At 41.5% G+C, this 22,885-nt stretch overlaps 1 long non-coding RNA gene across 1 annotated transcript in view; it reads right to left on the bottom strand.

Moving 5' to 3' along the window:
• Positions 1 to 508: 508 nt before the first annotated feature.
• Positions 509 to 22,885, bottom strand: part of LOC310638094 — an 844,679-nt gene continuing 822,302 nt past the window's right edge. The window contains exon 2 of the long non-coding RNA XR_014492029.1: positions 509 to 680. This is a non-coding gene — a long non-coding RNA (uncharacterized lncRNA). The remainder of the gene's footprint in view (positions 681 to 22,885) is intronic.

Here is a 22,885-nt window from a genome sequence, read left to right as displayed (position 1 = left end):
TGAGCACCAGGCAAAGGACAGTAGATCTTTAATTGGAAATTTAAAGGACTGCTCATGGCCTGGCATGAACTGGGACGATTTATGCCTCCCATTCTTGATGGGATTGAAGGGAACAGTATGATTCACTGTGGGGTTCACATGTCACCTGATTTACAGCCCATCATTTACATTCTGCTAAAGTCAATCAGTGCAGAAGGTCATTCCCAACCAGACTTTTTTCCACATTAAATCTTCCTTTTCATTCCAAACTCTTAGCAGCTCTTTCTAAAGCGGGTGGCTTTGACTTCATTTCCAAGTTCAAAGAAATTAAGCACATGCTTTCAATGTCTTTTGGGCTCCACCTTTTTACCACCTGAAAATCACTGTTGAATTCATGTATTCCTTTCAGAGTATGCATGAATATTTTACTTCTGGTTGGCTCCTGGCAACTATAGTTGGGCTTTGAAGGAAGAAGAAAAAACAAATTGTGGTGGAAACTTTGCAGAAGGTCAGTAAGGTCACATATGTCTTTTAATATTCTTTCTTTCTTTCTTTCTTTCTTTCTTTCTTTCTTTCTTTCTTTCTTTCTTTCTTTCTTTCTTTCTTTCTTTCTTTCTTTCTTTCTCTCTCTCTCTCTCTCTCTCTCTCTCTCTCTCTCTCTCTTTCTTTCTTTCTTTCTTTCTTTCTTTCTTTCTTTCTTTCTTTCTTTCTTTCTTTCTTTCTTTCTCCCTTATCAAACAGTAACCCAGGACAAACTGGTCTTGATAGAGACTTGAACCGATCCCTTGCAATTTGATTTTAAATTGAAGGCTGTTAGTCCAACCTATGTTTCTGACTGTTGCTGTACAGTCATACCTGTAAAATGTTTTTTGAGGTTGGAACAAATACAAATGTTGCAATTGTAAGTTCTGCTAACTGTTGAACCTCAGATCTCTAGGAATAAGTTTCACTGAATTCCATAAGATTTGCATATGAGTAGATAGGTTGTGCTTCTGGGAACTGAAAAGTTTACTGTTCCCAGCACTGCTTTACAGGTAGTCCCTGAGTTACAAAAGTTCACTTAACACTCGTTCGAAGTTATGTGATCAGCGCCCCCTAGTGTTTACGAGCAAGTCCCAAAATTACGAGCAACTTCAGTGGCACTGCAACATTTACCCTTCCCTCCCCACTCCTCACAGCTGCTTCCCTCTCCCTTCCTGCTGCGCCAGACTCATTTACCTTGCAAAAATCCTCTCTGCCATGGTTTCTTTCCCTTTGAGGGAGAGGTGAGCTAGCTTGGAAATACTTTTTGTGCCAAGAATGAAAGTTTCTGGAGTCCATGTTCTCATGCGAGTGTTTGAACTTGCGCCAAATTGCAGACCTCAGAAACTTTCATTCTCTATGCGAAAGGTGCCTATCCCCTGTTCCTGCCTCCAATTCCTTTCTGCCAGAGGGCAGGCCTGAAGTCTTCAACTGAGGAAGAAGGTCAGGCCTTTCACACCTGTATCCAGCCCGCTGGAGCTCTCTGTGCTGGGGAGAAAGTGACCCTGTTGTCCCCAGAGCCTCGGAGGCCTCCTCCAAGCTGCCTGGAACAGAGGCTGGGGGAAGGTTCTGCATGCTTCTGGAGGTTGGATCCAGCCCACGGAGGACTGCTCCAAGCTGCTTCCTCCCAGAATGGAGCTTCCAGAGGTTAGATCCAGGCCTTGGAGGGGTCTTCCAGCTGTTTGCCCCTGGATGGGCATTGGGCAGGAGCTTCTGCATGCCCCTGGAGCCTTGGAAGCTCTATTCCAGGTAGCAGCAGCTTACAGGACTTCTCCGAGGTCTGGATCCAAACTCTGGAGGCATGCATAAGCCCCCCAATCTTCATTCCAGGTGCAAATGGCTTGGAGGACCCTTCCAAGGCCTGGATCCAACCTTCAGAGGCATGCAGAAGCCCCTCCTGATCTCTGTTCTGGGGGCGGCTTCAGAGTTGAGGGGAAGCAGGAGGCAGACACCACAAACAGCATGATAATTCAGGCACCCAATCCCTGAGAAAGAGGATTGGTGCTTGAACTTGCATGATATTACGACAACCAGGAGCTTCTATCAACTCTCCTGTCCCTCAAAAGTAGGAACCGCGGCAGAGAGGAGACAGATCTTTTCAAGGTGAGTTCAGTGCAGCAAGAAAGGAGGGGAAGCATGAAGTATCTTAGTGGGTCAGGGAGGCCTTTGGGGCCTGTTCCAACACTAGGCCCCCTGTTGCCTTCCCCACCCTGAGATACCTCATGTGCACTTAATGAGCCACATACATTTTAACAAGCAAGGGCGTGATCTCGTTCGAGGTATGAGATTCACTCTATGAGTTTTCAAGTTATGAGAGGAATGTGCAGGCTCCATTACACTCATAACCTGAAGACTACCTGCATATAAGGACTGTGTCATGTCAATATTTGGTTGGTATAAAATCTGAAGTGGCTAGCGATGGCAAGGATTACGCGGAGACAGCAGGCTTACCTACATTTGTTTATTGAGGTACACCCGGCAAAGGTCAGCTGGTTTGACTTCTTTATATAGGCAGCTGGAAGTTGGCTCCTTCAATCCGCAACCCGGCTTCTCCCGCCAGTCTGCTGGGCCAATCGGCTGAGTCGGCTTTTGACAGCTAGAGTCCGCATGTGGAGCTGTCAATCGTTGCGCTTGCGCGGTAGCCGGCGGCAATTTGACAGCTGTCAAATTGCCGCATATTTTCCTGTCAGCGGCGTTTACCTCATGTAGCATTTATAACAGTTAATCCATAACTAGTTTAACATAACTATTATAACGTAACATTAACATTTGAATACATATCACCCCTTACCCCTCCCCTGAACTGGTGTTGTTCTTCTCCCCTCGATGATGCCTGTTGCCCTGCCATTCGTAGTCTCGCAAGTACGTTGGTGGTTGTCTACTCTGGCTGGAGCGTCGAGGGGTTCTTTCGTTCTCTTGTACCCCTTCCCCCAGTCTTGGTTGGTTTATTGCGGGGAGGTGACGGGTTTCGAGTTCTTGTTGCGGCTCTGCGGAATCGGCTTGTGCAGGGTGTGGGATGTTTTGGGGGTGTCGGTTTCTCAATTGGTCTGTGTGCCTGCGAATATGTCCGTTGTGTTGTGTGTGTATCAAGTACGAGAGTGGCCCCGTTTGGTCGATGACAATACCTTGAAGCCACTTAGGACCTTCTGAGTAATTACGTGCCCACACATTTTGTCCAATTGCAAAGGTTCTTGGGGGCAGGGGTTGGTCTGTTTCGGTGTTGGATCTATCTGGGTGCATTTTGTCCAGTCGAGTGATGAGCCGACGTCCCCATCGTAATTCTGCCGGAGATTTACCCGTGGTGGTGCATGGGGTGGTGTGCTGGGCGAGCAGGTATTGTGAAAGTCGTTGATGCCAGTTGCCTTTGACTATTTTTCTGAGGGCGTCCTTGGTGGACCTCACCATGACTTCTGCCATCCCGTTGGACGAGGGGTGGAAGGGAGCCGATGTAATGTGTTTAATAGAGTTGCTCCTCGTGAATATCTGAAATTTACGAGAGGTAAATTGGGGCCCATTATCGGTAACAAGAATGTCAGGGAGGCCGTGTGTTGCGAAAAGCCCCCACAGAACCTGTACTGTGGTAGCAGTGGTGATGCTGTGGACTGGGACTACCTCTAGCCATTTCGAAAAACTATCTACTGCGATTAGGAATGTTTGTCCCTGGAATGGTCTGGCAAAATCCAAATGGACCCTGGACCAAGGATTTTTGGTTGATTCCCATCTGTGTGGTGGGCTCTGAGGTGGAGCTGAGCATGTTAATTGGCAGGGATAGCAGCCGGCAACATGGTTTTCTATGTTGCTATCTATGTCTGGCCACCATACGTAACTCCTTGCCAGGGCTTTCGTTTTAACTATCCCTGGGTGTCCCTCGTGTAGTGTAAGTAAGGTTTTTTCTCTATGTTTGTGCGGAACTACCACCCTGTTTCCCCATAGGAGGCACGCTAAATGGGCTGACAGTTCATGTCTTCTTGTGAAGAATGCTTTAAAATCTTGCCCCGGTTGGCCATCCTGCAGTGACCCACTGTAATACTCGGCTGCAAATTTTGTCAGTGGCTGTGGCAGAGGAGATGTCCTTTGCCGTTAAGGGGCTTTCTGGCAGCTCCGAGATCGCCAAAATGCGCCCTGCTGGGGCCGGGTCTGGGTCTGAATAGGGCAGGGGCAGTCTGCTGAGGCCATCTGCGTGCCCCAATTCTTTCCCTGGTTTGTGGATTAGTTGGAACGAATAGGCCGACAAGAAGGTCGACCATCGTAGTATTCTAGGTGAGAGTATTTGCGGGGTTAATTTATTCCAGGTGAATATGCCAAGAAGGGGTTTGTGGTCGGTGTAAATAGTGAAATTCCTACCATATAGGTAATCATGGAATTTTTTGACTCCGGCGACAATGGCCAGAGCTTCTCTATCTATTTGGGCATAATTCCTCTCTGCTTTCGTGAGAGTCCTTGAATAGAAAGCTATCGGTTTTTGAATCCCTGAGTCCAGCAGATGACTGACAGCCCCTATCCCGTATGGAGATGCATTGCACGCGATGCACAGGGGAAGGTCTTCTCTAAATAAGGTGACAGTGGAACTGTTGCATAAAGCATCTTTGAGTTTGTTAAAACTGGTATCATGTTCCAATATCCAGAGCCATGGACGTCCCTTATCTAAAAGTCAATGTAATGGTTCTGCTATGGTGGCTTTATGTGGCAAGAATGAGTGATAAAAGTTCAAGAGTCCTAAGAATGCTTGTAACTCTTGTTTATTTTTTGGTGTTGGGGCAGCTTTGATAGCTTTGATCTTGGTGTCTGTCGGGTGGACCCCATGGGCATCTATTTTGTAACCGAGGAACTCAGTTGAGGGAACCCCTATCTGGCATTTTTGTTTGTGTAGTTTGAGACCTGCTGCTCTGAATCTGGTCAGAACAGCTGACAGTCGTTCTGCTAAATTTTCTTTATTTTCTTCGGCGATGAGGACATCGTCGAAATAAGGGCATACCCCAGGAATCCCTTTTAATGTTTTTTCCATTATTTCTTGGAAAATTCCTGGGGCTGCCGAAATGCCGAATTGGAGGCATTTAACTTTAAAAGCCCCGTGGTGAGTAACGATGGTTTGCGCATCTGCGGTTTCAGGAGTTACAGGGAGCTGTAAATACGCCAGTGCCAAGTCAAGCTTGGCAAAGATGGCACCGGAACGGACAGAGGAGAGGACATCCTTCACCGCGGGGACCGGGTAAGCATGTGCGTTGAGTGCCCAGTTTAGAGTAGCTTTATAATCGGCACATAATCTAATTTGGCCATTCGGTTTTATAGGTGTCACTATAGGGGTTTCCCAGGTCCCTCCGTCGGTGGGCTCTAGGACTCCTATTTTGATAAGGCGGTCCAGTTCATCCTCAATCTTCTGTTTGAGGGCGAACGGGACCCTTCGTGCCCTTATTCTTATGGGTGGCACCTCTGGTTTTAGTTTAAGGGTGATTGGGGGCCCTGTGTATTTTCCTAGGGTGCCGTCGAAGACGTCTGCAAATTGTTTGCAGATGTCTTCGAGGCTTGCAGCCTGTATTTTATTAATGCCTGTTAGTTTTATGCCTAGTGCTTTAAACCAATCCAATCCGATTAGGTTTGATCTGTTTTCCTGGGTGACTTGGACGTTAAGGGGTCCCCTAAATTTCTTGAATTCAACGAAAATTTTCGCTCGGCCCTTTAGGGGTATTGGGGACTTCTGGTAGTCTGCCAGAATTATTTGGGGTGGTTTTAAGGGAATTTGTTTGTGGCTTTTTTTGGCAAATTTCCCTGAATGTTTTTCCAGATATTAGGGTGACTGCGGAGCCGGAGTCTACCTCCAGTTCGCATGGTAGTCCTTGTAATCTGGCTTTGATTTTAACCTTAGGGGTTAGAATGTGGCCCTCCCCCCTTTCTCCTTCCTTATCTACTGCCTGTACTAGGTATCTGGGGGCCCCGGCCTTTAGGGTTGGCTGGAATGTCATACCTGGGGACGTTGCCTCAACTTTGTGGAGATCTTCACGGTTGTGGCTTCTGCACGCTGTTTTGATGTGACCCAATTTGCCACAGTTGTGGCACTTGGCGTTCCTGAACCTGCAGGAGGATCTGATGTGATTCCCTCCACAGCTGGCACAGGCGGTTCGAAGTTCTCGGGTGTTGTTCTTGGGTCTTGCCCCTTCTCCTCGTTTGGCTTTCCGTGTTTGGAGCCTTTCGAACCGACGGTGGATGGCGTCCACATCGGTGAGGTCTTCCAGCTCTCCTCTGTCCTTGGGGACTATTTCCCCCTGGTTCACGGTTTGTCCGTTTTCAGCTTTGGCGAAGTCTTCCAAGTGGCTATCTTCGTATGCCTGAATCTCTCTAGTGACTTCAGCTAGATTCAAGGTTGGTTTCGTGATTATTTTTTTCTGGAGGCGCTCGTCTCTCAGACCTATGACTAGTTGGTCCCTTATCCGGTCCTCCAGGTCCGGAAAGTGACACCACCTGGCGGCTTGCCTTACTCCCGCTACGAAGTCGGCTGCTGGTTCCCCGGGTCATTGGCGTCGCTTCGCGAACTGGACTCTCCAGTAGATCTCGGAACGCGTCGGCATGTAGTGTTTGCTGAGCTTCTCGGTGAGCTCAGCGTAGGTTACTTGCGTGACCGGTTCCGGGCTGCATAGTCCGACAGCCACGTCATACACCGCGGTTCCGCTCAAGTACAAGAGAGCTGCTGCCTTAGCCCGGTCATCGGTTATTTTACTAACCAGCAGGAACCCTTCTACTTGGCCTAAGTGCGATTCCCAGCGCTCGGGGAATCTGGTGTCGAACTCACGTATCTGACCGAATGCGGCCATGCTGTCTCGGTTCTCCTTTCTGCTTGCTGTGAGGTGGAAGTTATAACTTCCTAGTGACTAGCTCTGAGCCTCCAGAAGGTTGCCCTTCCTAAGCTCAGTGACTTCAGCTTAGCAAGCGAATCCCACCTTCGTCGCCAGTGAAGTGGCTAGCGATGGCAAGGATTACGTGGAGACAGCAGGCTCACCTACATTTGTTTATTGAGGTACACCCAGCAAAGGTCAGCTGGTTTGACTTCTTTATATAGGCAGCTGGAAGTTGGCTCCTCCAATCCGCAACCCGGCTTCTCCCGCCAGTCTGCTGGGCCAATCGGCTGAGTCGGCTTTTGACAGCTAGAGTCCGCGTGTGGAGCTGTCAATCGTTGCGCTTGCGCGGTAGCCGGTGGCAATTTGACAGCTGTTAAATTGCCGCGTGTTTTCCTGTCAGCGGCGTTTACCTCATGTAGCATTTATAACAGTTAATCCATAACTAGTTTAACATAACTATTATAACGTAACATTAACATTTGAATACATATCAAAATCCCCCATGCAAAGCCATTTCATGAGGATCAGAGGACTCACTTGGCATTGCCAGTAGTTAAAACAAGCTTCTGCACAAGCACAGAAGTTTCTCTAAGAAATAAATGTACAGATAACACATGCATATGCCTCTGCAAACTATTGAGAATTATTGGACAAATTCTCTAAATAGCAGAATCTCTAAGCAAATCACACAATTATTTATCTCATCAAAGCAAGGTACAGCTATATCACATAAGCTTACAGTTTTTAAATGCAAACAAAATACTTGAAAACCTAAATAATATTTCTAAATGTAGAGAAGGAATGGAATTATTCAAAATCTGAATTGGAGGACTCTTCATTGCTGTGTTCAATTCTATTCATAGATTTTTACAGAAAGTAAAGACTGCAAAAACATAGGAAAGGATGTGGGAATAACAAGGGATTATAGTTAAATTGCTGAAAAATATAGACAGTGATATGGTGATTCTTTGTTTTGGTATTCAAAACAATGTAGTACAATCAGGGTCAAAAATTTACTGTAACCCATCTTTACAGTATAGACCTTGTTAATCTATTGGAAGTCATGTGGAATTAATTAACTGATTTCATCTTTATTTGCTTTAATTGAAAACAGATCAAACTTGGCAGTTTCACTTGAGTTGGCTTTGGAGCCACTGAGCTAATCCTTTTCCAAAAAATCCAAGTATCCCAATGGGACTGTTCTGGAGCTAGGAACTCTGATCATCCCTGTTTCCCTCATGGCTAGTATAATTAGCTTGGTTATTGCATTTTTTAAAAAGGCCTTGCTTTCTAGCATTTTCTGAAGCATCTAATTAGTCAATAGCAATAACCTATTTCAATAGCAGTCACATTTTTTAAAAATCTAGCTCAGTTTCATGCAACTAGTTCTCCTAGAATAATAACTCTTCATTCTAACCTCTCTTCTGGATATATATTAAGACAACCCAGGTTTGCTATCAAGTATGCATTAATTATAGGAGTGTAATTACTCTTGAGTCCCTGATGACGTGATATCCAGTCTGTGTTTACAAATGTCTGTGTTTTATAAATATATTTTAAAGATAAATGTGTATTAGGCCTGTGCCTGCTTCAGAAATGATTCAGAAGTGCTTCAAAACTCAAACACGATATCACTTTCCTATTCAGTTAAAAAGTACACCTTCCATGTGGAGTAGGTTAGTCTAAGAGTCAGGGTCTGTCTGAAAGTCACATACTGAGCTTGACCCTAAGTTTCCCAGACACTAGTCCAATATCTTAACAGTGCAATATCAACATTGTTGGCCATTTTTATTTATGTTTCTCCTCTTCCCTGGTGGTTTACATAGCCTAAGAGCTCTGGGCTCTGCTTAACTACACTGAACTTATTCATGTAAAAATTTGTCAGAGAAAGGAAAAATAGTAAACAAATATCAAGGGTACTCCTGGACTTAGTTCTCACATGGTCTGGGGGAAAGTATTCTAATAGTAGCAACATCACATATTTTAACTTTTGAGTGGGAAGAAGCCTATCAAGGCTGATGTAAGTTGAAGAGAATCTTGCCTGATCTTTCTTGCTGCCCAGGAAGAGAGATTGTAGATCCTGCTGCATTTAATCAGAGATGTAGATCTCACCAGGCTAGGTAAAAGCACAAATGTGGTAAAGTGGTCATCATTGTGGTACTTCTTCAAGCCAAGTTATATATGAAATTCGACTTGGCAGTGCCATTGTAGCATATCCATAAGTTCTGCTCCACTAAAAAAATCTAGGAATAATTTCAGCATTGATTGCTAATGGATAATAGTTGTTGAAGAATTATTGTATTGTGGTCTTAATCACTTATATTTCTAAATATTCATTCATTCTCTTATAAGGCCAATGTCAAGAGCCTTCTTCAAGGTTACATAATAGTGCTGTTCTCTCCAATTTTATCATCACAGGAATAGTCTTCTGACCAAGTTAAGCAAAACATTAGTAACTACTCCAAAATCAGCCAGGGAGCATTCATATAGATTTAAACCTGGTTTTTCATGGTTCCAATCCAATATTTTAACCTTTTACTGTTTGTCAGGATTTCTTTATTACATTTATATGCTGCCCATCTTGCTATCCAGAGTGATTCTGGATGCTTGCAATGCAATAAAAATATAAGAACAATTATAATTTTAAAATGACAAGAATTAATTAAAGACTAATGCTGATACTAGAAAAATGAGGACATGCTATAGAAGTGTCAATATATAGTGTAGTTATGAATTATTTTAGAGCAACAGTACATCTGAGATCATAAGAACAATAAGCTGAGGAACATTTGAACTCTGCTGTATAAATAAACTTTGAGCTTTGTTATACTCATTAGCTATAAGAGAGACCATTTCAGCAAAGGGAATTATTTTGGTTAACTGCACTTTTTATACCACCTCAGGCAGAAGGGTTAAAAGACCCAAGCTAATTCCTTCAGTTATTTCTTCCATTCCCAACTCTCACCAGTATGCAACCCCTCCACTATGCATAAGTGGTGAATAGCCAGTGTTGAAAATGTCACTTTTCACAGATTGTTTTATGGTTCATTAAAAACAGACTGAAATCAGAATGTACATCATTCAATGTGGATTGAGCTGTTTCTTATTTTTGTGCTGTACATGCTGAATTTTGTAAGGTTTGTCTGCCAGTGATTTGAACTCATTAGAGTCTCCCTCATAGTTTTGTCCCTAGAGCTAAAAGGCACATGCATAATCACATACGGAATTCCAATTTCAACACAGCAGAGCATGTTTCTTTGCAGCCTCCTGTCATGCTGAGTGCTTTCAGATGATTTTTCAATCTGCTTATGGCCCTTAGAAGATTTCCAAAACAGTGTCTTTCTGTTGTCCTGTTTTAAAGAATCACCCTTCTGATTAACTCAAGGTACTGTTGGAAGTGACCCAAAGCATTAAACAGTTCAAGTGTTTGAGGCAGCTTTAGAAGTTAACATACATTAAAACATTTTAAGTGTTATGTGTTTAAGGCTACCTGTAAACCATAAAAGAATAATGGGTAAGACAGAAAGACCATTTAGCAGGCTTGTTCTACTTGTTCAACAAGTGCACAATACATTTGTGAAAAAAAGGTTTTTTATTTTCTGCTTATTTGTGCCTAAAAAAATTAACCCTGCAAGCTTAGTCATTAGGGAATAAACTGACAATAGTATAAACATATATTTATGTACTCTGGTGTATTATATAGTTTTATAATTATGGAAGCCATAATTCAGCTTGATTTGCAAGTAACAAATGTTGTGTTCATACACCACAAATTACTCAACTAATGTTTCAGAGGAAAGCACATCCCCATGCACCATCATAGGGCTCCAGTCAAAAGTGGAACAGCCATCATAAAGCTCAGCAATATAATTTATAGAGGTATAAAAATCAGTTCAATGGAGACAGCCAGGAGCAAAAAAGACACTTGTTTATTGGCATTTAGCTTCTTATAGTGAAGACCTTAGCACAGGAAATCACATTACCAAGATGTGCATATGTATATCGCCCCTTCTGTTCAACATCTATATGAAGCCACTGGGTGAGTTCGTGGTTTTGGGGTGGGGTATCATCAGTACGCTGATGATACCCAGCTTTTTATTTCCACCCCAGATCAACCCGGTGATGCCCTCGACGTGATGTCCCATTGCCTGGAGGCGGTGAGGGTCTGGATGGGGAGGAACAGGCTTTGTCTAAATCCTGACAAGACCGAGTGGCTGTGCATACTGGCATCTCGGGTTGTCCACTCTATTCCATCTTTATCTATAGGGGGTGAGGTGTTACCCCCGTAGATAGGGCTCGCAACTTGGGTGTCCTCCTTGACTCACAGCTCAGTTTAGAAGATCATATAGGAGCTGTGACCAGGGGGGCTTTTGCCCAAGTTTGCCTGGTGTGCCAGTTGCGGCCCTATTTGGACCGAGATGCCCTACGCACAGTCACTCATGCGCTCGTGGCCTCTCAGATAGACTACTGCAACGCTCTCTACATGGGGCTGCCCTTGAATACCACTCGGAGACTCCAGATGGTGCAGAATGCGGCCGCACGAGTTGTGATGGGGGTCTCCCGATACTCCCATGTAACACCTCTGCTCCGCGAGCTGCATTGGCTCCCGGTTGCCCTATGGGTGAGATTCAAGGTGCTGGTGATGACCTAAAAAGCCCTAAATGGCTTGGGTCCGGGATATCTGAGCGAACACCTGCTGCCGGCATCAAGCTCCCTTCGTCCAGTGCGCTCCCACAGGGAGGGTCTTCTCAGGGTGCCACCGGTAAAAGATTGCCGGCGGATGACACCCAGGGATAGGGCCTTCTCAGTGGGTGCGCCTGCCCTTTGGAACCAGCTGCCAGTGGAGCTGAGGACTGCCCCTCAGATAAAGATGGAATAGAGTGGACATCCAAATAATAAATAAATAAATAAATAAATATATAGCATATTAGAAAGCATATCAGGTTTGTTCCCTATAACTACCGGTATATATCACGTAGCACTTTTATTTTGCTTTTTGTTCTCTGGCAAAGATATAGGTGAAAACTGGTTATTCATGGACCTTTTGAGAATTCTCAGCAATAGGTATAAGTTTATCATTGTTGCTCTGGAACAACATTTAAAAGGGAACTATCTTTAAGCACAAAATTTAGCCTTTGCTTCAGGCAAATAAACAAAACTACCGTATTTTCTGGTGTATAAGATGACTGGGCGTATAAGACGACCCCCTACATTTCCTGTTAAATTACAGGGTTTGGGCTATACTCACCGTATAAGACTACCCCTCTTCCAATGCACACCAAATAAAAATTAAAAAACATCAGATTTGATTTTAATATGGTAATTTTAATTCAAATGCTTATGACATGCAGGTACTTAGTAGGAAAACTGTCACTTATAAACATAAGGCTGTTTGTCATCAAACATGTAAACATAAAACAGTGCAAGTGGATTAAACTTAATAATAATAATACTAATAATACTAATACTAATACTAATACTAATACTAATAATAATACTAATAATAATAATAATAATAATAATAATAATAATAATAATAATAATAATAATAATAATAATAATAATAAGTTGGAGGGGACCTTGGAGCTCATCTAGTCCAACCCCCTGCTAAGGCAGGAAACCCTATACCATTTCAGAAAAATGGCTGTCCAGTCTCTTCTTAAAAACTTCCAGTGTTGGAGCATTCACCACTTCTGGAGGCAGGTTGTTCCACTGGTTAATTGTTCTAACTGTCAGGAAGTTTCTCCTTAGTTCTAGGTTGCTTCTCTCCTTGACTAGTTTCCATCCATTGCTTCTTGTCCTGCTTTCAGGTGCTTTGGAGAATAGCTTGGCTCCCTCTTCTTTGTGGCAGCCTCTGAGACATTGATCACTGCTATCATGTCACCCCTCACCCTTCTCTTCGTTAAACTACACATACCCAATTCCAGCAACCATTTCCTATTTTCCTAATTCACTTTTTCACTTTTTCTAATTCACTCTAAAGCTTTCCCTGCACAGAGCCTTAAGTAACACCAGCTGCCTGCAATTAGTGCAGGTTCGCATCCCACCAGGCTCAAGGTTAAGTCAGCCTTCCATCCTTCCGAGGTAGGTAAAATGAGGACTCAGATTGTTGGGAGCAATAAGCTGACTTTGTAATAATGCTGCTTGTGGGGTGGTGTGTGTGAAAGCTCTAATAAGCAGGCATATACATAGAATGAAGGCTATTGCTAAGCACATTGATTTGTGCTTTAAATTGTAAGCCGCCCTGAGTCTTTGGAGAAGGGTGGGATATAAATGGGATTTAAAAAAAAAAGACCAAATGGGAGATCTGCTCCAGGTTTTCCAGCCAGCCCGCCCAGTTCCTGAGTCAAATGTGTCCTTAGTGCTAAGTAGCTGCTCTGGCTACGGCATTCCCCACCTGCCTTTCAAGTTGCTCTTGCATTCCCCACCTGCCTACAGCTGCTCTTCAACTTTAGAAGGAAAGACACCCAGACCCCAGCCTGTAAATATCACAGACTGCAGCTTCTACTCCAATTGGTCCCGCTTTCCCTGCGCAGACTAAATGGAAGATCCACTCCAGGTTTTTCAGCCAGCCCTGTCCCTAAAGTTTCAGCACCCGGCGTATAAGATGACCCCTGACTTTTGAGAAGATTTTCATGGGTTAAAAAGTCATCTTATACACCGGAAACTACGGTATGGCCATCTTGACAAAAGTAAGGACAAGATATGAAAGTTTTTATGCCGCATCTGATCTCCCTGAAACCAATACATTGGAGAAACATTAATCTCAGCCTGAATTTCTTCTGAAGATGAATTCAAAATTATTATCTTCCCTGCATCTCATTTTGAGCCTACATAATCTCTGAGTGGCAGGTAACTCCCTAGCACTGAAAAATCACTGTTTTGATTAATTCTGAACTGTTTAGATCTACCATCAGTTTTCAATGGCCAAATGGAATTGTTCAATAAACAATGGAATTACAAGTGACCCCGGTATAGGATACCTATCAATCACAATGTGATTGAAACTACAGATATAAATTCTGCATTGTACCAGAAAGGACATTTATTGAAAATAAACTACCATATATGTTTTAAGTGGGAGAAAGAAAAAAAAATATCTTGCAGTCTCTTTGCTGTCATTGAACATTTTTGTATCATTTCTATGTCTCCTTGTCTTCCCTCCAGCCTGTTGTAATAATTATGTCCATAAGCCATATTTCCCTTTCTTCTTGTCATGTTGGATGATCCTTCTTTCCTAATTGGCTTACCTCCCAAATGTAACTTGACAATATGAATATTGGATGTTCTTCCACAATCTTCTCATGGTGCTCAGGAGTCAGGGAAGATGACCCACAGGACGTTTCCTGTGAAAAAAATCTTGACTCTAAAATTCTTGTGAGTAGACCTGTCAGTGTGGGCACTCAGAGGCTGCCCCTTAATAGCTGAAAGAGGGCAGTTGGCAGGAGATAACTTTCCTGTGATGTGTTTTGAATAAGAGATAGGGTCACCCGTGAAGACAGAGCTGATGAGAGGAGATGATTCATCTATCTTCCCCCACTAGTCAAGGGGAGAAAGTGAGAGCAGGCTGTATGATTAAGAGGAAGGCAGTCTGCTGGCACTGGGTTTGTCAAAAAGAGCAGTGTGTCTTGATCTATAGGGATTTTTATGGCAATACTAAAATCTGTTTGAGTAGTAGAATCTGTTAAAAAGTTAAGGCTATAAACAGTGGACATTAGAGTTTTATTCTATAAAGAACATAAGGGTCACAGACATATGGATGTGTTACATTACAATCCACCAATCCTTGTGTTGCCTTGATGCTATATCCTGCTTCAGTGATGTCCTACCCTTTAATGATGGATATGTTAAGAGCATTGATTGGTGGATTCTCCTAACTTTTTTCCTCCAATTAAACAGCCACTGAACACTCTCTCAACTACCATTCACCCTCCTTTATGTGTAATGCAGCAGAGTCAGCACATACAAATTGGTACTTGAAATGGTATAAATGGTCTCCAATCAGTTGTTAGCTGTGAAGTCATGTCTGACCCATCGCAACCCCATGGACAACGTTCCTCCAGGCCTTCCTGTCCTCTACCATCTTCTGGAGTCCATTTAAGCTCATACCTACTGCTTCCGTGACTCCATCCAGCCACCACATTATCTGTCATCCCCTTCTTCTATTGCCCTCAATCTCAGCATTAAGCTCTTCTCCAGAGAGTTCTTCCTTCTCATTAGGTGGCCAAGGTATTTGAGTTTTAACTTCAGGATCTGGCCTTCTAAAGAGCAGTCAGGGTTGATCTCCTCCAGAGTTGACCGATTTAATCACCTTGCAGTCCAAGGGACTCAAAAGAGTCTTCTCCAGCACCATAGTTCAAAGGCCTCAATTCTTTCATGCTCAGCCTTTCTTATGGTCCAACTTTCACAGCCATACATTGCAACTGGGAAAACCATAGCCTTGACTATATGCACTTTTGTTGGCAGGGTGATGTCTCTGCTTTTTATTATGCAGTCTAGTTTTGCCATAGCTTTCCTTCCCAGAAGCAAGCATCTTTAAATTTCTTGGCTGCAGTCCCCATCTGCGCTGAACTTGGAGCCCAGGAAAATAAAATCTGTCACTACCTCCATTTCTTCCCCATCTATTTGCCAGGAATTGAGAGGGCCGGATGCCATGAACTTGGTTTTCTTAATGTTTAGTTTCAACCCAACTTTTGCACTCTCCTTCTTCACCTGCAACAAGAGGCTCTTTAGTTCCTCTTCACTTTCTGCCATTAGAGTGGTATCATCTGCAATCTAGTTGCCCAGTAAGAAGTCACTGGAATGGTGGTGCTCTGCGCCTGTGACTAGTAAGTCACAGTTAACCTTTGCACAAACCTATAGTTCTTTCAGAAAAACTCGAAACCAATGCATGCAAGGAGTCTACCAGGGTGCCCATGTCTACAGTCACATTGTTAATATTATTCACATCAGTAATGTCCCAAATAATGCAAAAACTGCATCTTCCCCCTCTGCATTGGGATTAGGTGAAAAACATAGCTTTAAAACTAGAACAACTAGACAAATTTAAGAAACCTCAGCTATAGGGTGAAGATGAGAAAAAGGCATCATCATGATGACATATAAATATGATTACTGGAGCATGTTCCAGTATTTTTACCTTATTCTTATCACTTTAAAATAAAAATATCACAAAAGCTAAAGAACACTTCGTACCTTATTAGACGTAAGAATTATCTGCCAAATTTATTTAGCAGAACAAAACATTTTCCATTGAATTGGAAGCTGTGGTTTCTTGTTTTTTGTTGTTCATTCTAAAGTGGTTAAAGATGCTGAACTTGTCAGCTGAAAAGCTGACAGTCCAGATTGATGAACCAAATGCTGCACTACCAGGGAGCTCCTGTTACTTGCCAACCGAGAAGCTCGAAAGCTTGTGAATGTGAATAGATAAATAGTACTACTTTGGTGGGAAATAACAGCATCCCCTGCTTTTTGGTGTGTCGTTGTGCAGGCCACATGACCATGGAAGTGTCTTTGGACAACTCTGACTCCCTCAGCTAAGAAACAGAGATGAGCACTGTTCCCTGGAGCTGGACACAACTGGACAAGGGAAAGCTTTATCTTTACCTGCAACATTATACATCACATAATTTTGGAGTTAAAAGTAATTATCCCATGACACCAAAGTAATTTCTCTCACACATGTATTTTAATTATTTTGATTGAAAAACATACTAAAATATTTTGTGACCTCTATAAAGAGGCAGTACCCTTTAGCAATATTGGAATATATCTGGATTATCTCTGGTGCATGGCTTTTTTCAATGAAGTGTAGACTATATCTCATTGTTTTGTACCTCTTCCATATTTATTATCTACAGATTCTTTGTCTGAGCATTCTGTTTATAAGAGTATGCTCCATGTTGGGGTAACAGAGAGTTATAGAGCTACATCTGAACAATTATTGGATAAATATCCATCACCAATTGATTGATGTATGACCCATAGGTACCACATATGTTACTTAATGACCAGTCACTTAATTATAGACTAGGTGACATGTTTATAAGGGTGAACTTTAAAGTTCTATTAGAGAATGGACAGATGAACTATATCAGTGCCCTCTGGGTAGGTTTTACCTAGCCTCTGCTGCCTCTGTGGGCCCATTATATATCCATTAACATAATTTTTTAAGTAGGATGCAAAGAGTTAAATGACCACCCTTATTATTGCTTCATTTCTCACTGTGGTAAATGCTACTATGATGGGAGCTGGAAGAGAAAATGTGACAGAAAGGAGCAAGCAAATATTGATGAGAGAATAAATATGAATAAAGAGAGGTTTACTCATTTTTCCTGAATTTTATCTTTCAGATTTAGTGCTCATTTCATTTGGAGCAATATTGTACTACAGTACTGCTTGTTTATAATACTGGTGGAGGTTGTTATTCTTATTGTCATTCATTTCAAAGAGGGAAAAGACTCAGATGATGAATGTACCAGAATGCAAGAGGCAAGATAAATTTTCCCATTTCTCAAAAGAAAAACTAAAGAGGAACAGGAATGGGAAAGCTGTGGTCTTTCGGATATTGTTATAGTATATCTCCCATATTTAGAGAGTCAAAGCTGCACTATCCCTGCAGTGGGACCATTCCCAGATGGGTATATTTTCCACATAAGTCCTGAATTAATTTCAGCACTAGAACTGAGTTGCAATATTCTTGCATAATTTAACCAGCCTAATTGAGATAGTGAAATAAGGATGTGATATTTTAGCAATAGGGAGAGATGCAGGGAAGACGTTTTGCTGTCCCAGGAAAGAGACTGACTGGGGGCAATTTGGGACACACATTGCACTTTTGCAGACTCTCTGATGCTTAGAAATTTGCAGTTGATCATTTATGGCCTATTTTCATCCAACATATATTGTGATTTAAAAAGTCTGATAAAATTATTTTAAGTCTATCAAGCAAGAAAGATATCTTTGAGAAAGAGGAACTTTCTGGCTGTAAGGCTCACTTGGGATGGGTGAAAATTACATTTGTCTTTTTTTAATCCTTCAAAATTAGTAGATATTACTGTAAGGTAAAGGTAAAGGTTCCCATGCACGTGCGTGCTAGTCGTTTCTGACTCTAGGGGCCGGTGTTCATCTCCGTTTCAAAGCCGAAGAGCCAGCCCTTGTCTGAGGACGTCTCCATGGTCATGTGGCCGGCATGACTAGATGCCAAAGGCGCATGGAACGCTGTTACCTGCCCACCGTGGTGGTCCCTATTTTTCTACTTGCATTTTGACGTGCTTTCGAACTGCTAGGTTGGCAGAAGCTGGGGCGAGTAACAGGCGCTCACTCTGCTATGCGGCACTCGGGATTTGACCCGCCAAACTGCCGACCTTCTGATCGACAAGCTCAGCGTCCTAACCCACTGAGCCACCGCGTCCCTAGATATTACTGTAAAGCTGTATAAATATGAAAAATTAAGAATAGGAATGTGAATGAAAGCCAAATTTGAAAAATAAGCTCAGACAGACAGAAAGCCTTATATGGTTACCTTTTAAAAGTCCTGCACATTCAATCAGTTTCTGGAGATACATTTTTTTCTGACCTCTAAACCACCACCCCCCTTCACCTTTAATGGCAGAAGGCATAACATACTCCTGTTCAGAATTTTTTTAAAAAGAAAGTGGAGGCAAGAGGGACATATTTATTTATCCATATATAGAACTCTTGGCACCTAAAATGATTGCTAGTTAAAATCCTTTTGATTCCCCTTCATGTCTTTTTTCCTTGTTTTGATGGCTTTCAGCAATGCCTTGCACTGACTTTATCTAGAACAAAGGGCTGCAAATTGGAAAGCGAAAAGAAACATACTTGGGAGCATTTGTTTGAATAATCACACCGACTGCATTTTAGGAAATCCATTTTGTCTGGGACAAGTTAAAAGTTAACCAAATATTTTTAAGAATGGTCCTCCCTCTAAGGAAATATGTAAATACACTTGTAAAGACTATAAAGAAGCGAATAATGATTGCATTGGAATCGAGTTTTGTTCACCTAGAGATCAAGGTGGGATAATTTACTTCATTTAATTTAATGGGCCAGAGGCTTTGGTCATGCTGCATAATTTCCTTCAAAATTTGGTCAGGATGGTTGAGTTTGGTGTAAATGTTTTGGTCTTCAAAGAAAACATTCAGCTTATGCTTTGGATGTAGTGTCCACTGGACTCTAAAAACCAAGAGGTTGGGAGTTTAAAAAAAGGAAATCAAAAGGGGAAAAATAAGCTACTAAATTCTTAAATTACTTGGTTTCTGGAGGAAAAAAAATTAAAACATCAGCACAATAAATAGACTCTAATTCCCTGCCTGCAAAAAGAAAATGTTCCATGTTATAGCAGTCTTGTGAGAACAATTCCCAAAAGGTATAAAGCTGCAGAATCAGTGAGGAAAGCAATAGGCAGGGGATTTATGTATCAGTGTAGAACACATTATTTGCAAGAAGATCCAGAAGGTCAAATAAAATACACTTGCCTCAAATCCTTGGGAAGTATTGTCAGAACTATTGTAGCCCTGATATTAAAAGGTCTTCTATGTTCTTCTAAGAGTTAAGCTGGTAAAAGGAACTGTGTGTTTTGCTCTTCATCAGAAACTTAACAACTATCATCTAATTCAACATCCCACTGAAAAGCAGAGTCATTCCCACATAAGGAGCAAGATTGTTGGGCAGGAGAAACAGACTTGTTTGAAGTCACACATTCAACCACCTAAAGAAAATAATAATGATTATATTTAGCTGATTTTTGAGGCTAATCTGGCATAGGATATAATAGCTTGTCTTAATGCTTGACCATTAAGGGTACAGTATTATTTTTATAAATGTTTTTTAAAGTATCCTCCATTTCTTTTTCCAATAAACCTTAAGCCAGACAAGTCAAACTCACAATGTCACATGATGTCGCACAACGTATCAGGAGAGTTTTGCCATTGCCAGCAATGGGGTAGGTGCGGCTTCTGGATGACACATCTGGCTCGTGGGCTGGCAGTTTGACACCCCTGTCTTAAGCTGTTTACAAAAGTAATCACATAGAATACAAGAAATGCAGCTTTAAAAATCTAGTTTATATGTTCAGTTTCATACTGTAAAGCAACAACAGGGCTAAAAATGGCAATATAAAATCTCTGAGCCAGAAGTATGAGTCACATCAAAAGCTTTATGAAATGAAAGGATCTTAGCAAGTTGTCTGAAGCTTAAATGCAAAGTGAATTTCCACATAAAGGAAGTTTGGAGCTGCACAAGAAAAGGCTCTGTCCATTTCCCCAATAATTGTGCTTTGCTGGAGAAAATAAAGTTTATAGGCAACATGATTTACATAAGATGTCTTAAAATAGCCTAGTTCTAAACTATTTATGACCTATAAATTGTACACTGTATGAAAGTGTTGATATTTGGAAATGAGTTAAAGATGAACTGGAAGTCAGTGGGATTAAAACAATAAAATAATTGCTAATGATAGTGCTAAAGAATGTGTAAAACAGTCAGGCATCCATTTTACTTTTCATATAACAATATGGGATCATACTGTAGGAAGTGTTTTTTTTTATTTTTCAGTTTGTATATTGGTATTATCAGTACTGCTTCCAGAGATCTTCCATGACTTCAGATAAGAGTATTGGAGATGCTAGAGAATTTCCCCATGCCCAACAAACACAGCACTGAGAAGAGCCTTTTACTTCCTTCCATGCATTTGCACAGAATTTGCATTCTTGGCTGGTCAGTACAGATGTTTAAAAGACAAGATATTGCATACTTAGAGATGTAATAACTGGGAAAACTCTGGTTATTGCTCACCACAAGTTTTTTTTTAAAAAAAAACAACTAGAGAAAGCTAAGACTCCCATATATTTTGTTTTATAAACCTGTGAGTTATGTATGTAAAGGCCATTTCCTAAATCTTGTATATGATCTATGTATATTAGATGTGATGGAAGGCATATAGAATGAAGTTATTGGTGATTATTTCCCAACTGTAGAACTTCAGTTCCATGGGAATTTGTTCTTGATCACTTTCCAGAGACAAATGTCTGGTACATTGTTTCCCAACCTTGGCAAGTTTAAGATGCATGGACTTCAACTCCCAAAATTCCCCAGCAGCAGGGGTCAGTCCCCAGTCATCAAGAATTCTGAGAGTTGAAGTCCACATATCTTAAAGTTGCTAAGGTTGAAAAACACTGGTCTAGCATAAGAAGGAAGCTGGTTTTTCAGAGAAGTTTTTGCCAATAAAGACAAAATCTTTTTGCAGGTTTTCTTGACTACAGAATGCCTTATGAACTTCTGTTGCCTTTCTATGTGTTCTTTTTCTTTTTACTGTCCTTACTTTCCCTGTTTATAGGCTGGTTCCAGTCCTGTGAACCCAGTATTTATGGGGAATTTCCTAAGGAAGAAAGCAGTAATTGCAATCAGTACTATCCTGGTTAAAAGTATATTAAATAACACACTTGTTATTCAAACTGTCATGTGGGTTCTGTATCCATAGTCTACGTATATGTTATGATACAGAACTTAATTATATGGTCATGTCAGCATATGGGTTGTGGTCACACTACTGCTGCAAGTACTCTGTATATTCTTCAGAGACATCCATCTTCTGTCACATATGTTTATTCATAGTACCCTGGCACAAGATTGATATATAATATTCCCAGTTTTTTCAGGGCTTCTGCCAGACAATAGCACCATACTCAAACTAGCAGGATGTTTCATCCTATACTCCTAATATATTCATGTATATTTTGCTAAGCATATATACCTTAACATTTTCCTTCCCATATTCCAAAGCTTTCTTGCTAGTAAAGTTTTAATTCTTTTCTTGATATGGTCTTTGATTTGGCTAATGATCACTTTATTTTCCTATGAGGACTACTGAGAATTTGTTTATGAACCCAACATTTATAATAAAGTGTAGATAGGGAACTTCCCATTCAAATTATCTCAATTGTATTAAAGGCTTCATTCTGACAGACATTAGAGAACCATTATCATTTATGGCATTCAATGCAGTGTTCTGAGAAACAATTTCAGTTACAGAAAAATGTGTCCCATTTTGAATTATAGTGCAGGAAATAAATTTACTTATTTTGCCTTTCCCTTATTCATTTTGAGAGCATTATATCATGGAGAATCCCTCCACTCTTTGTCCCTGGCTAAAGTGTCTAAAATAAGCACTCAATTGTTCATATGTTCAAAGATAATTACTTCCAAGGGCTGGCTCATAAATCCAGGTGATCTCTAGATGGCAGTAAAGCAGACAGAAAATTTTAACTCTGCTGCTATTTAGTGCTCACCCACATTTTTACAGGCATGGTATGATGGCTGTTGATTTAACCCACGGGTGTCAAACTTGCCACACCACGTGACATGTTGCGAGGTATTACAACTCTTTTTGCATTGCCGGCAATGGGAAGGGCATGGCTTCGGTATGATGAAACCGGCCCGCGGGCTGGTAGTTTGACACCCTTGATTTAACCAGTCTTTGGCAGTGCTGTTCTTTATTTAATTTTTTTAAAGCTGAGCCTTTATTTTAATTTATCAACACCTTGTTAGAAAGATTATGTAGAGTAATGAGATCCTAATCAGTGAGTAGGAGGAGGAGTCAATTTCTTCTATGGATAGAAAGATCATAGCAGGAACAGAAGCAGACACTTGTGGAGTGAAATATTCTATTAGAAAAAAAAAACAACGAAAGGACTATAATAAATGCTTATATTATAGTCATTGTAAATAATATAATTTTTTATCCTTTAACCAAAAGAGTCATTTTATAAAGAGCAAAAGGAGTAGCTATGTCTAGATTTGGAAACTGATTGACACTAAGTAATCAAAAGGTCTAATTGATGCTCTACCTGATTCTTAAATAGACAGATGGATTTTTCAGTGATATTGCTGTGCTGTTACACAGACACCTTTGAGGAAGCCAATTGCAATATCAGCTAATGCTTGTGAAAGGGGGCAGCAGTGATTCAGTTAAAGCAGCAGCAATGGGGGAGTCAGTCTTCAGTTTGCAGCTGGCAGGGCAAAAGAATGATGGT

Source organism: Vipera ursinii, assembly GCF_947247035.1.
Source record: "Vipera ursinii genome assembly, chromosome: 3".
NCBI lineage: Eukaryota > Metazoa > Chordata > Lepidosauria > Squamata > Viperidae > Vipera > Vipera ursinii.
The sequence above is the reverse complement of the archived record's forward strand: the minus strand, read 5'-3'. Positions and strand labels throughout refer to the sequence as shown.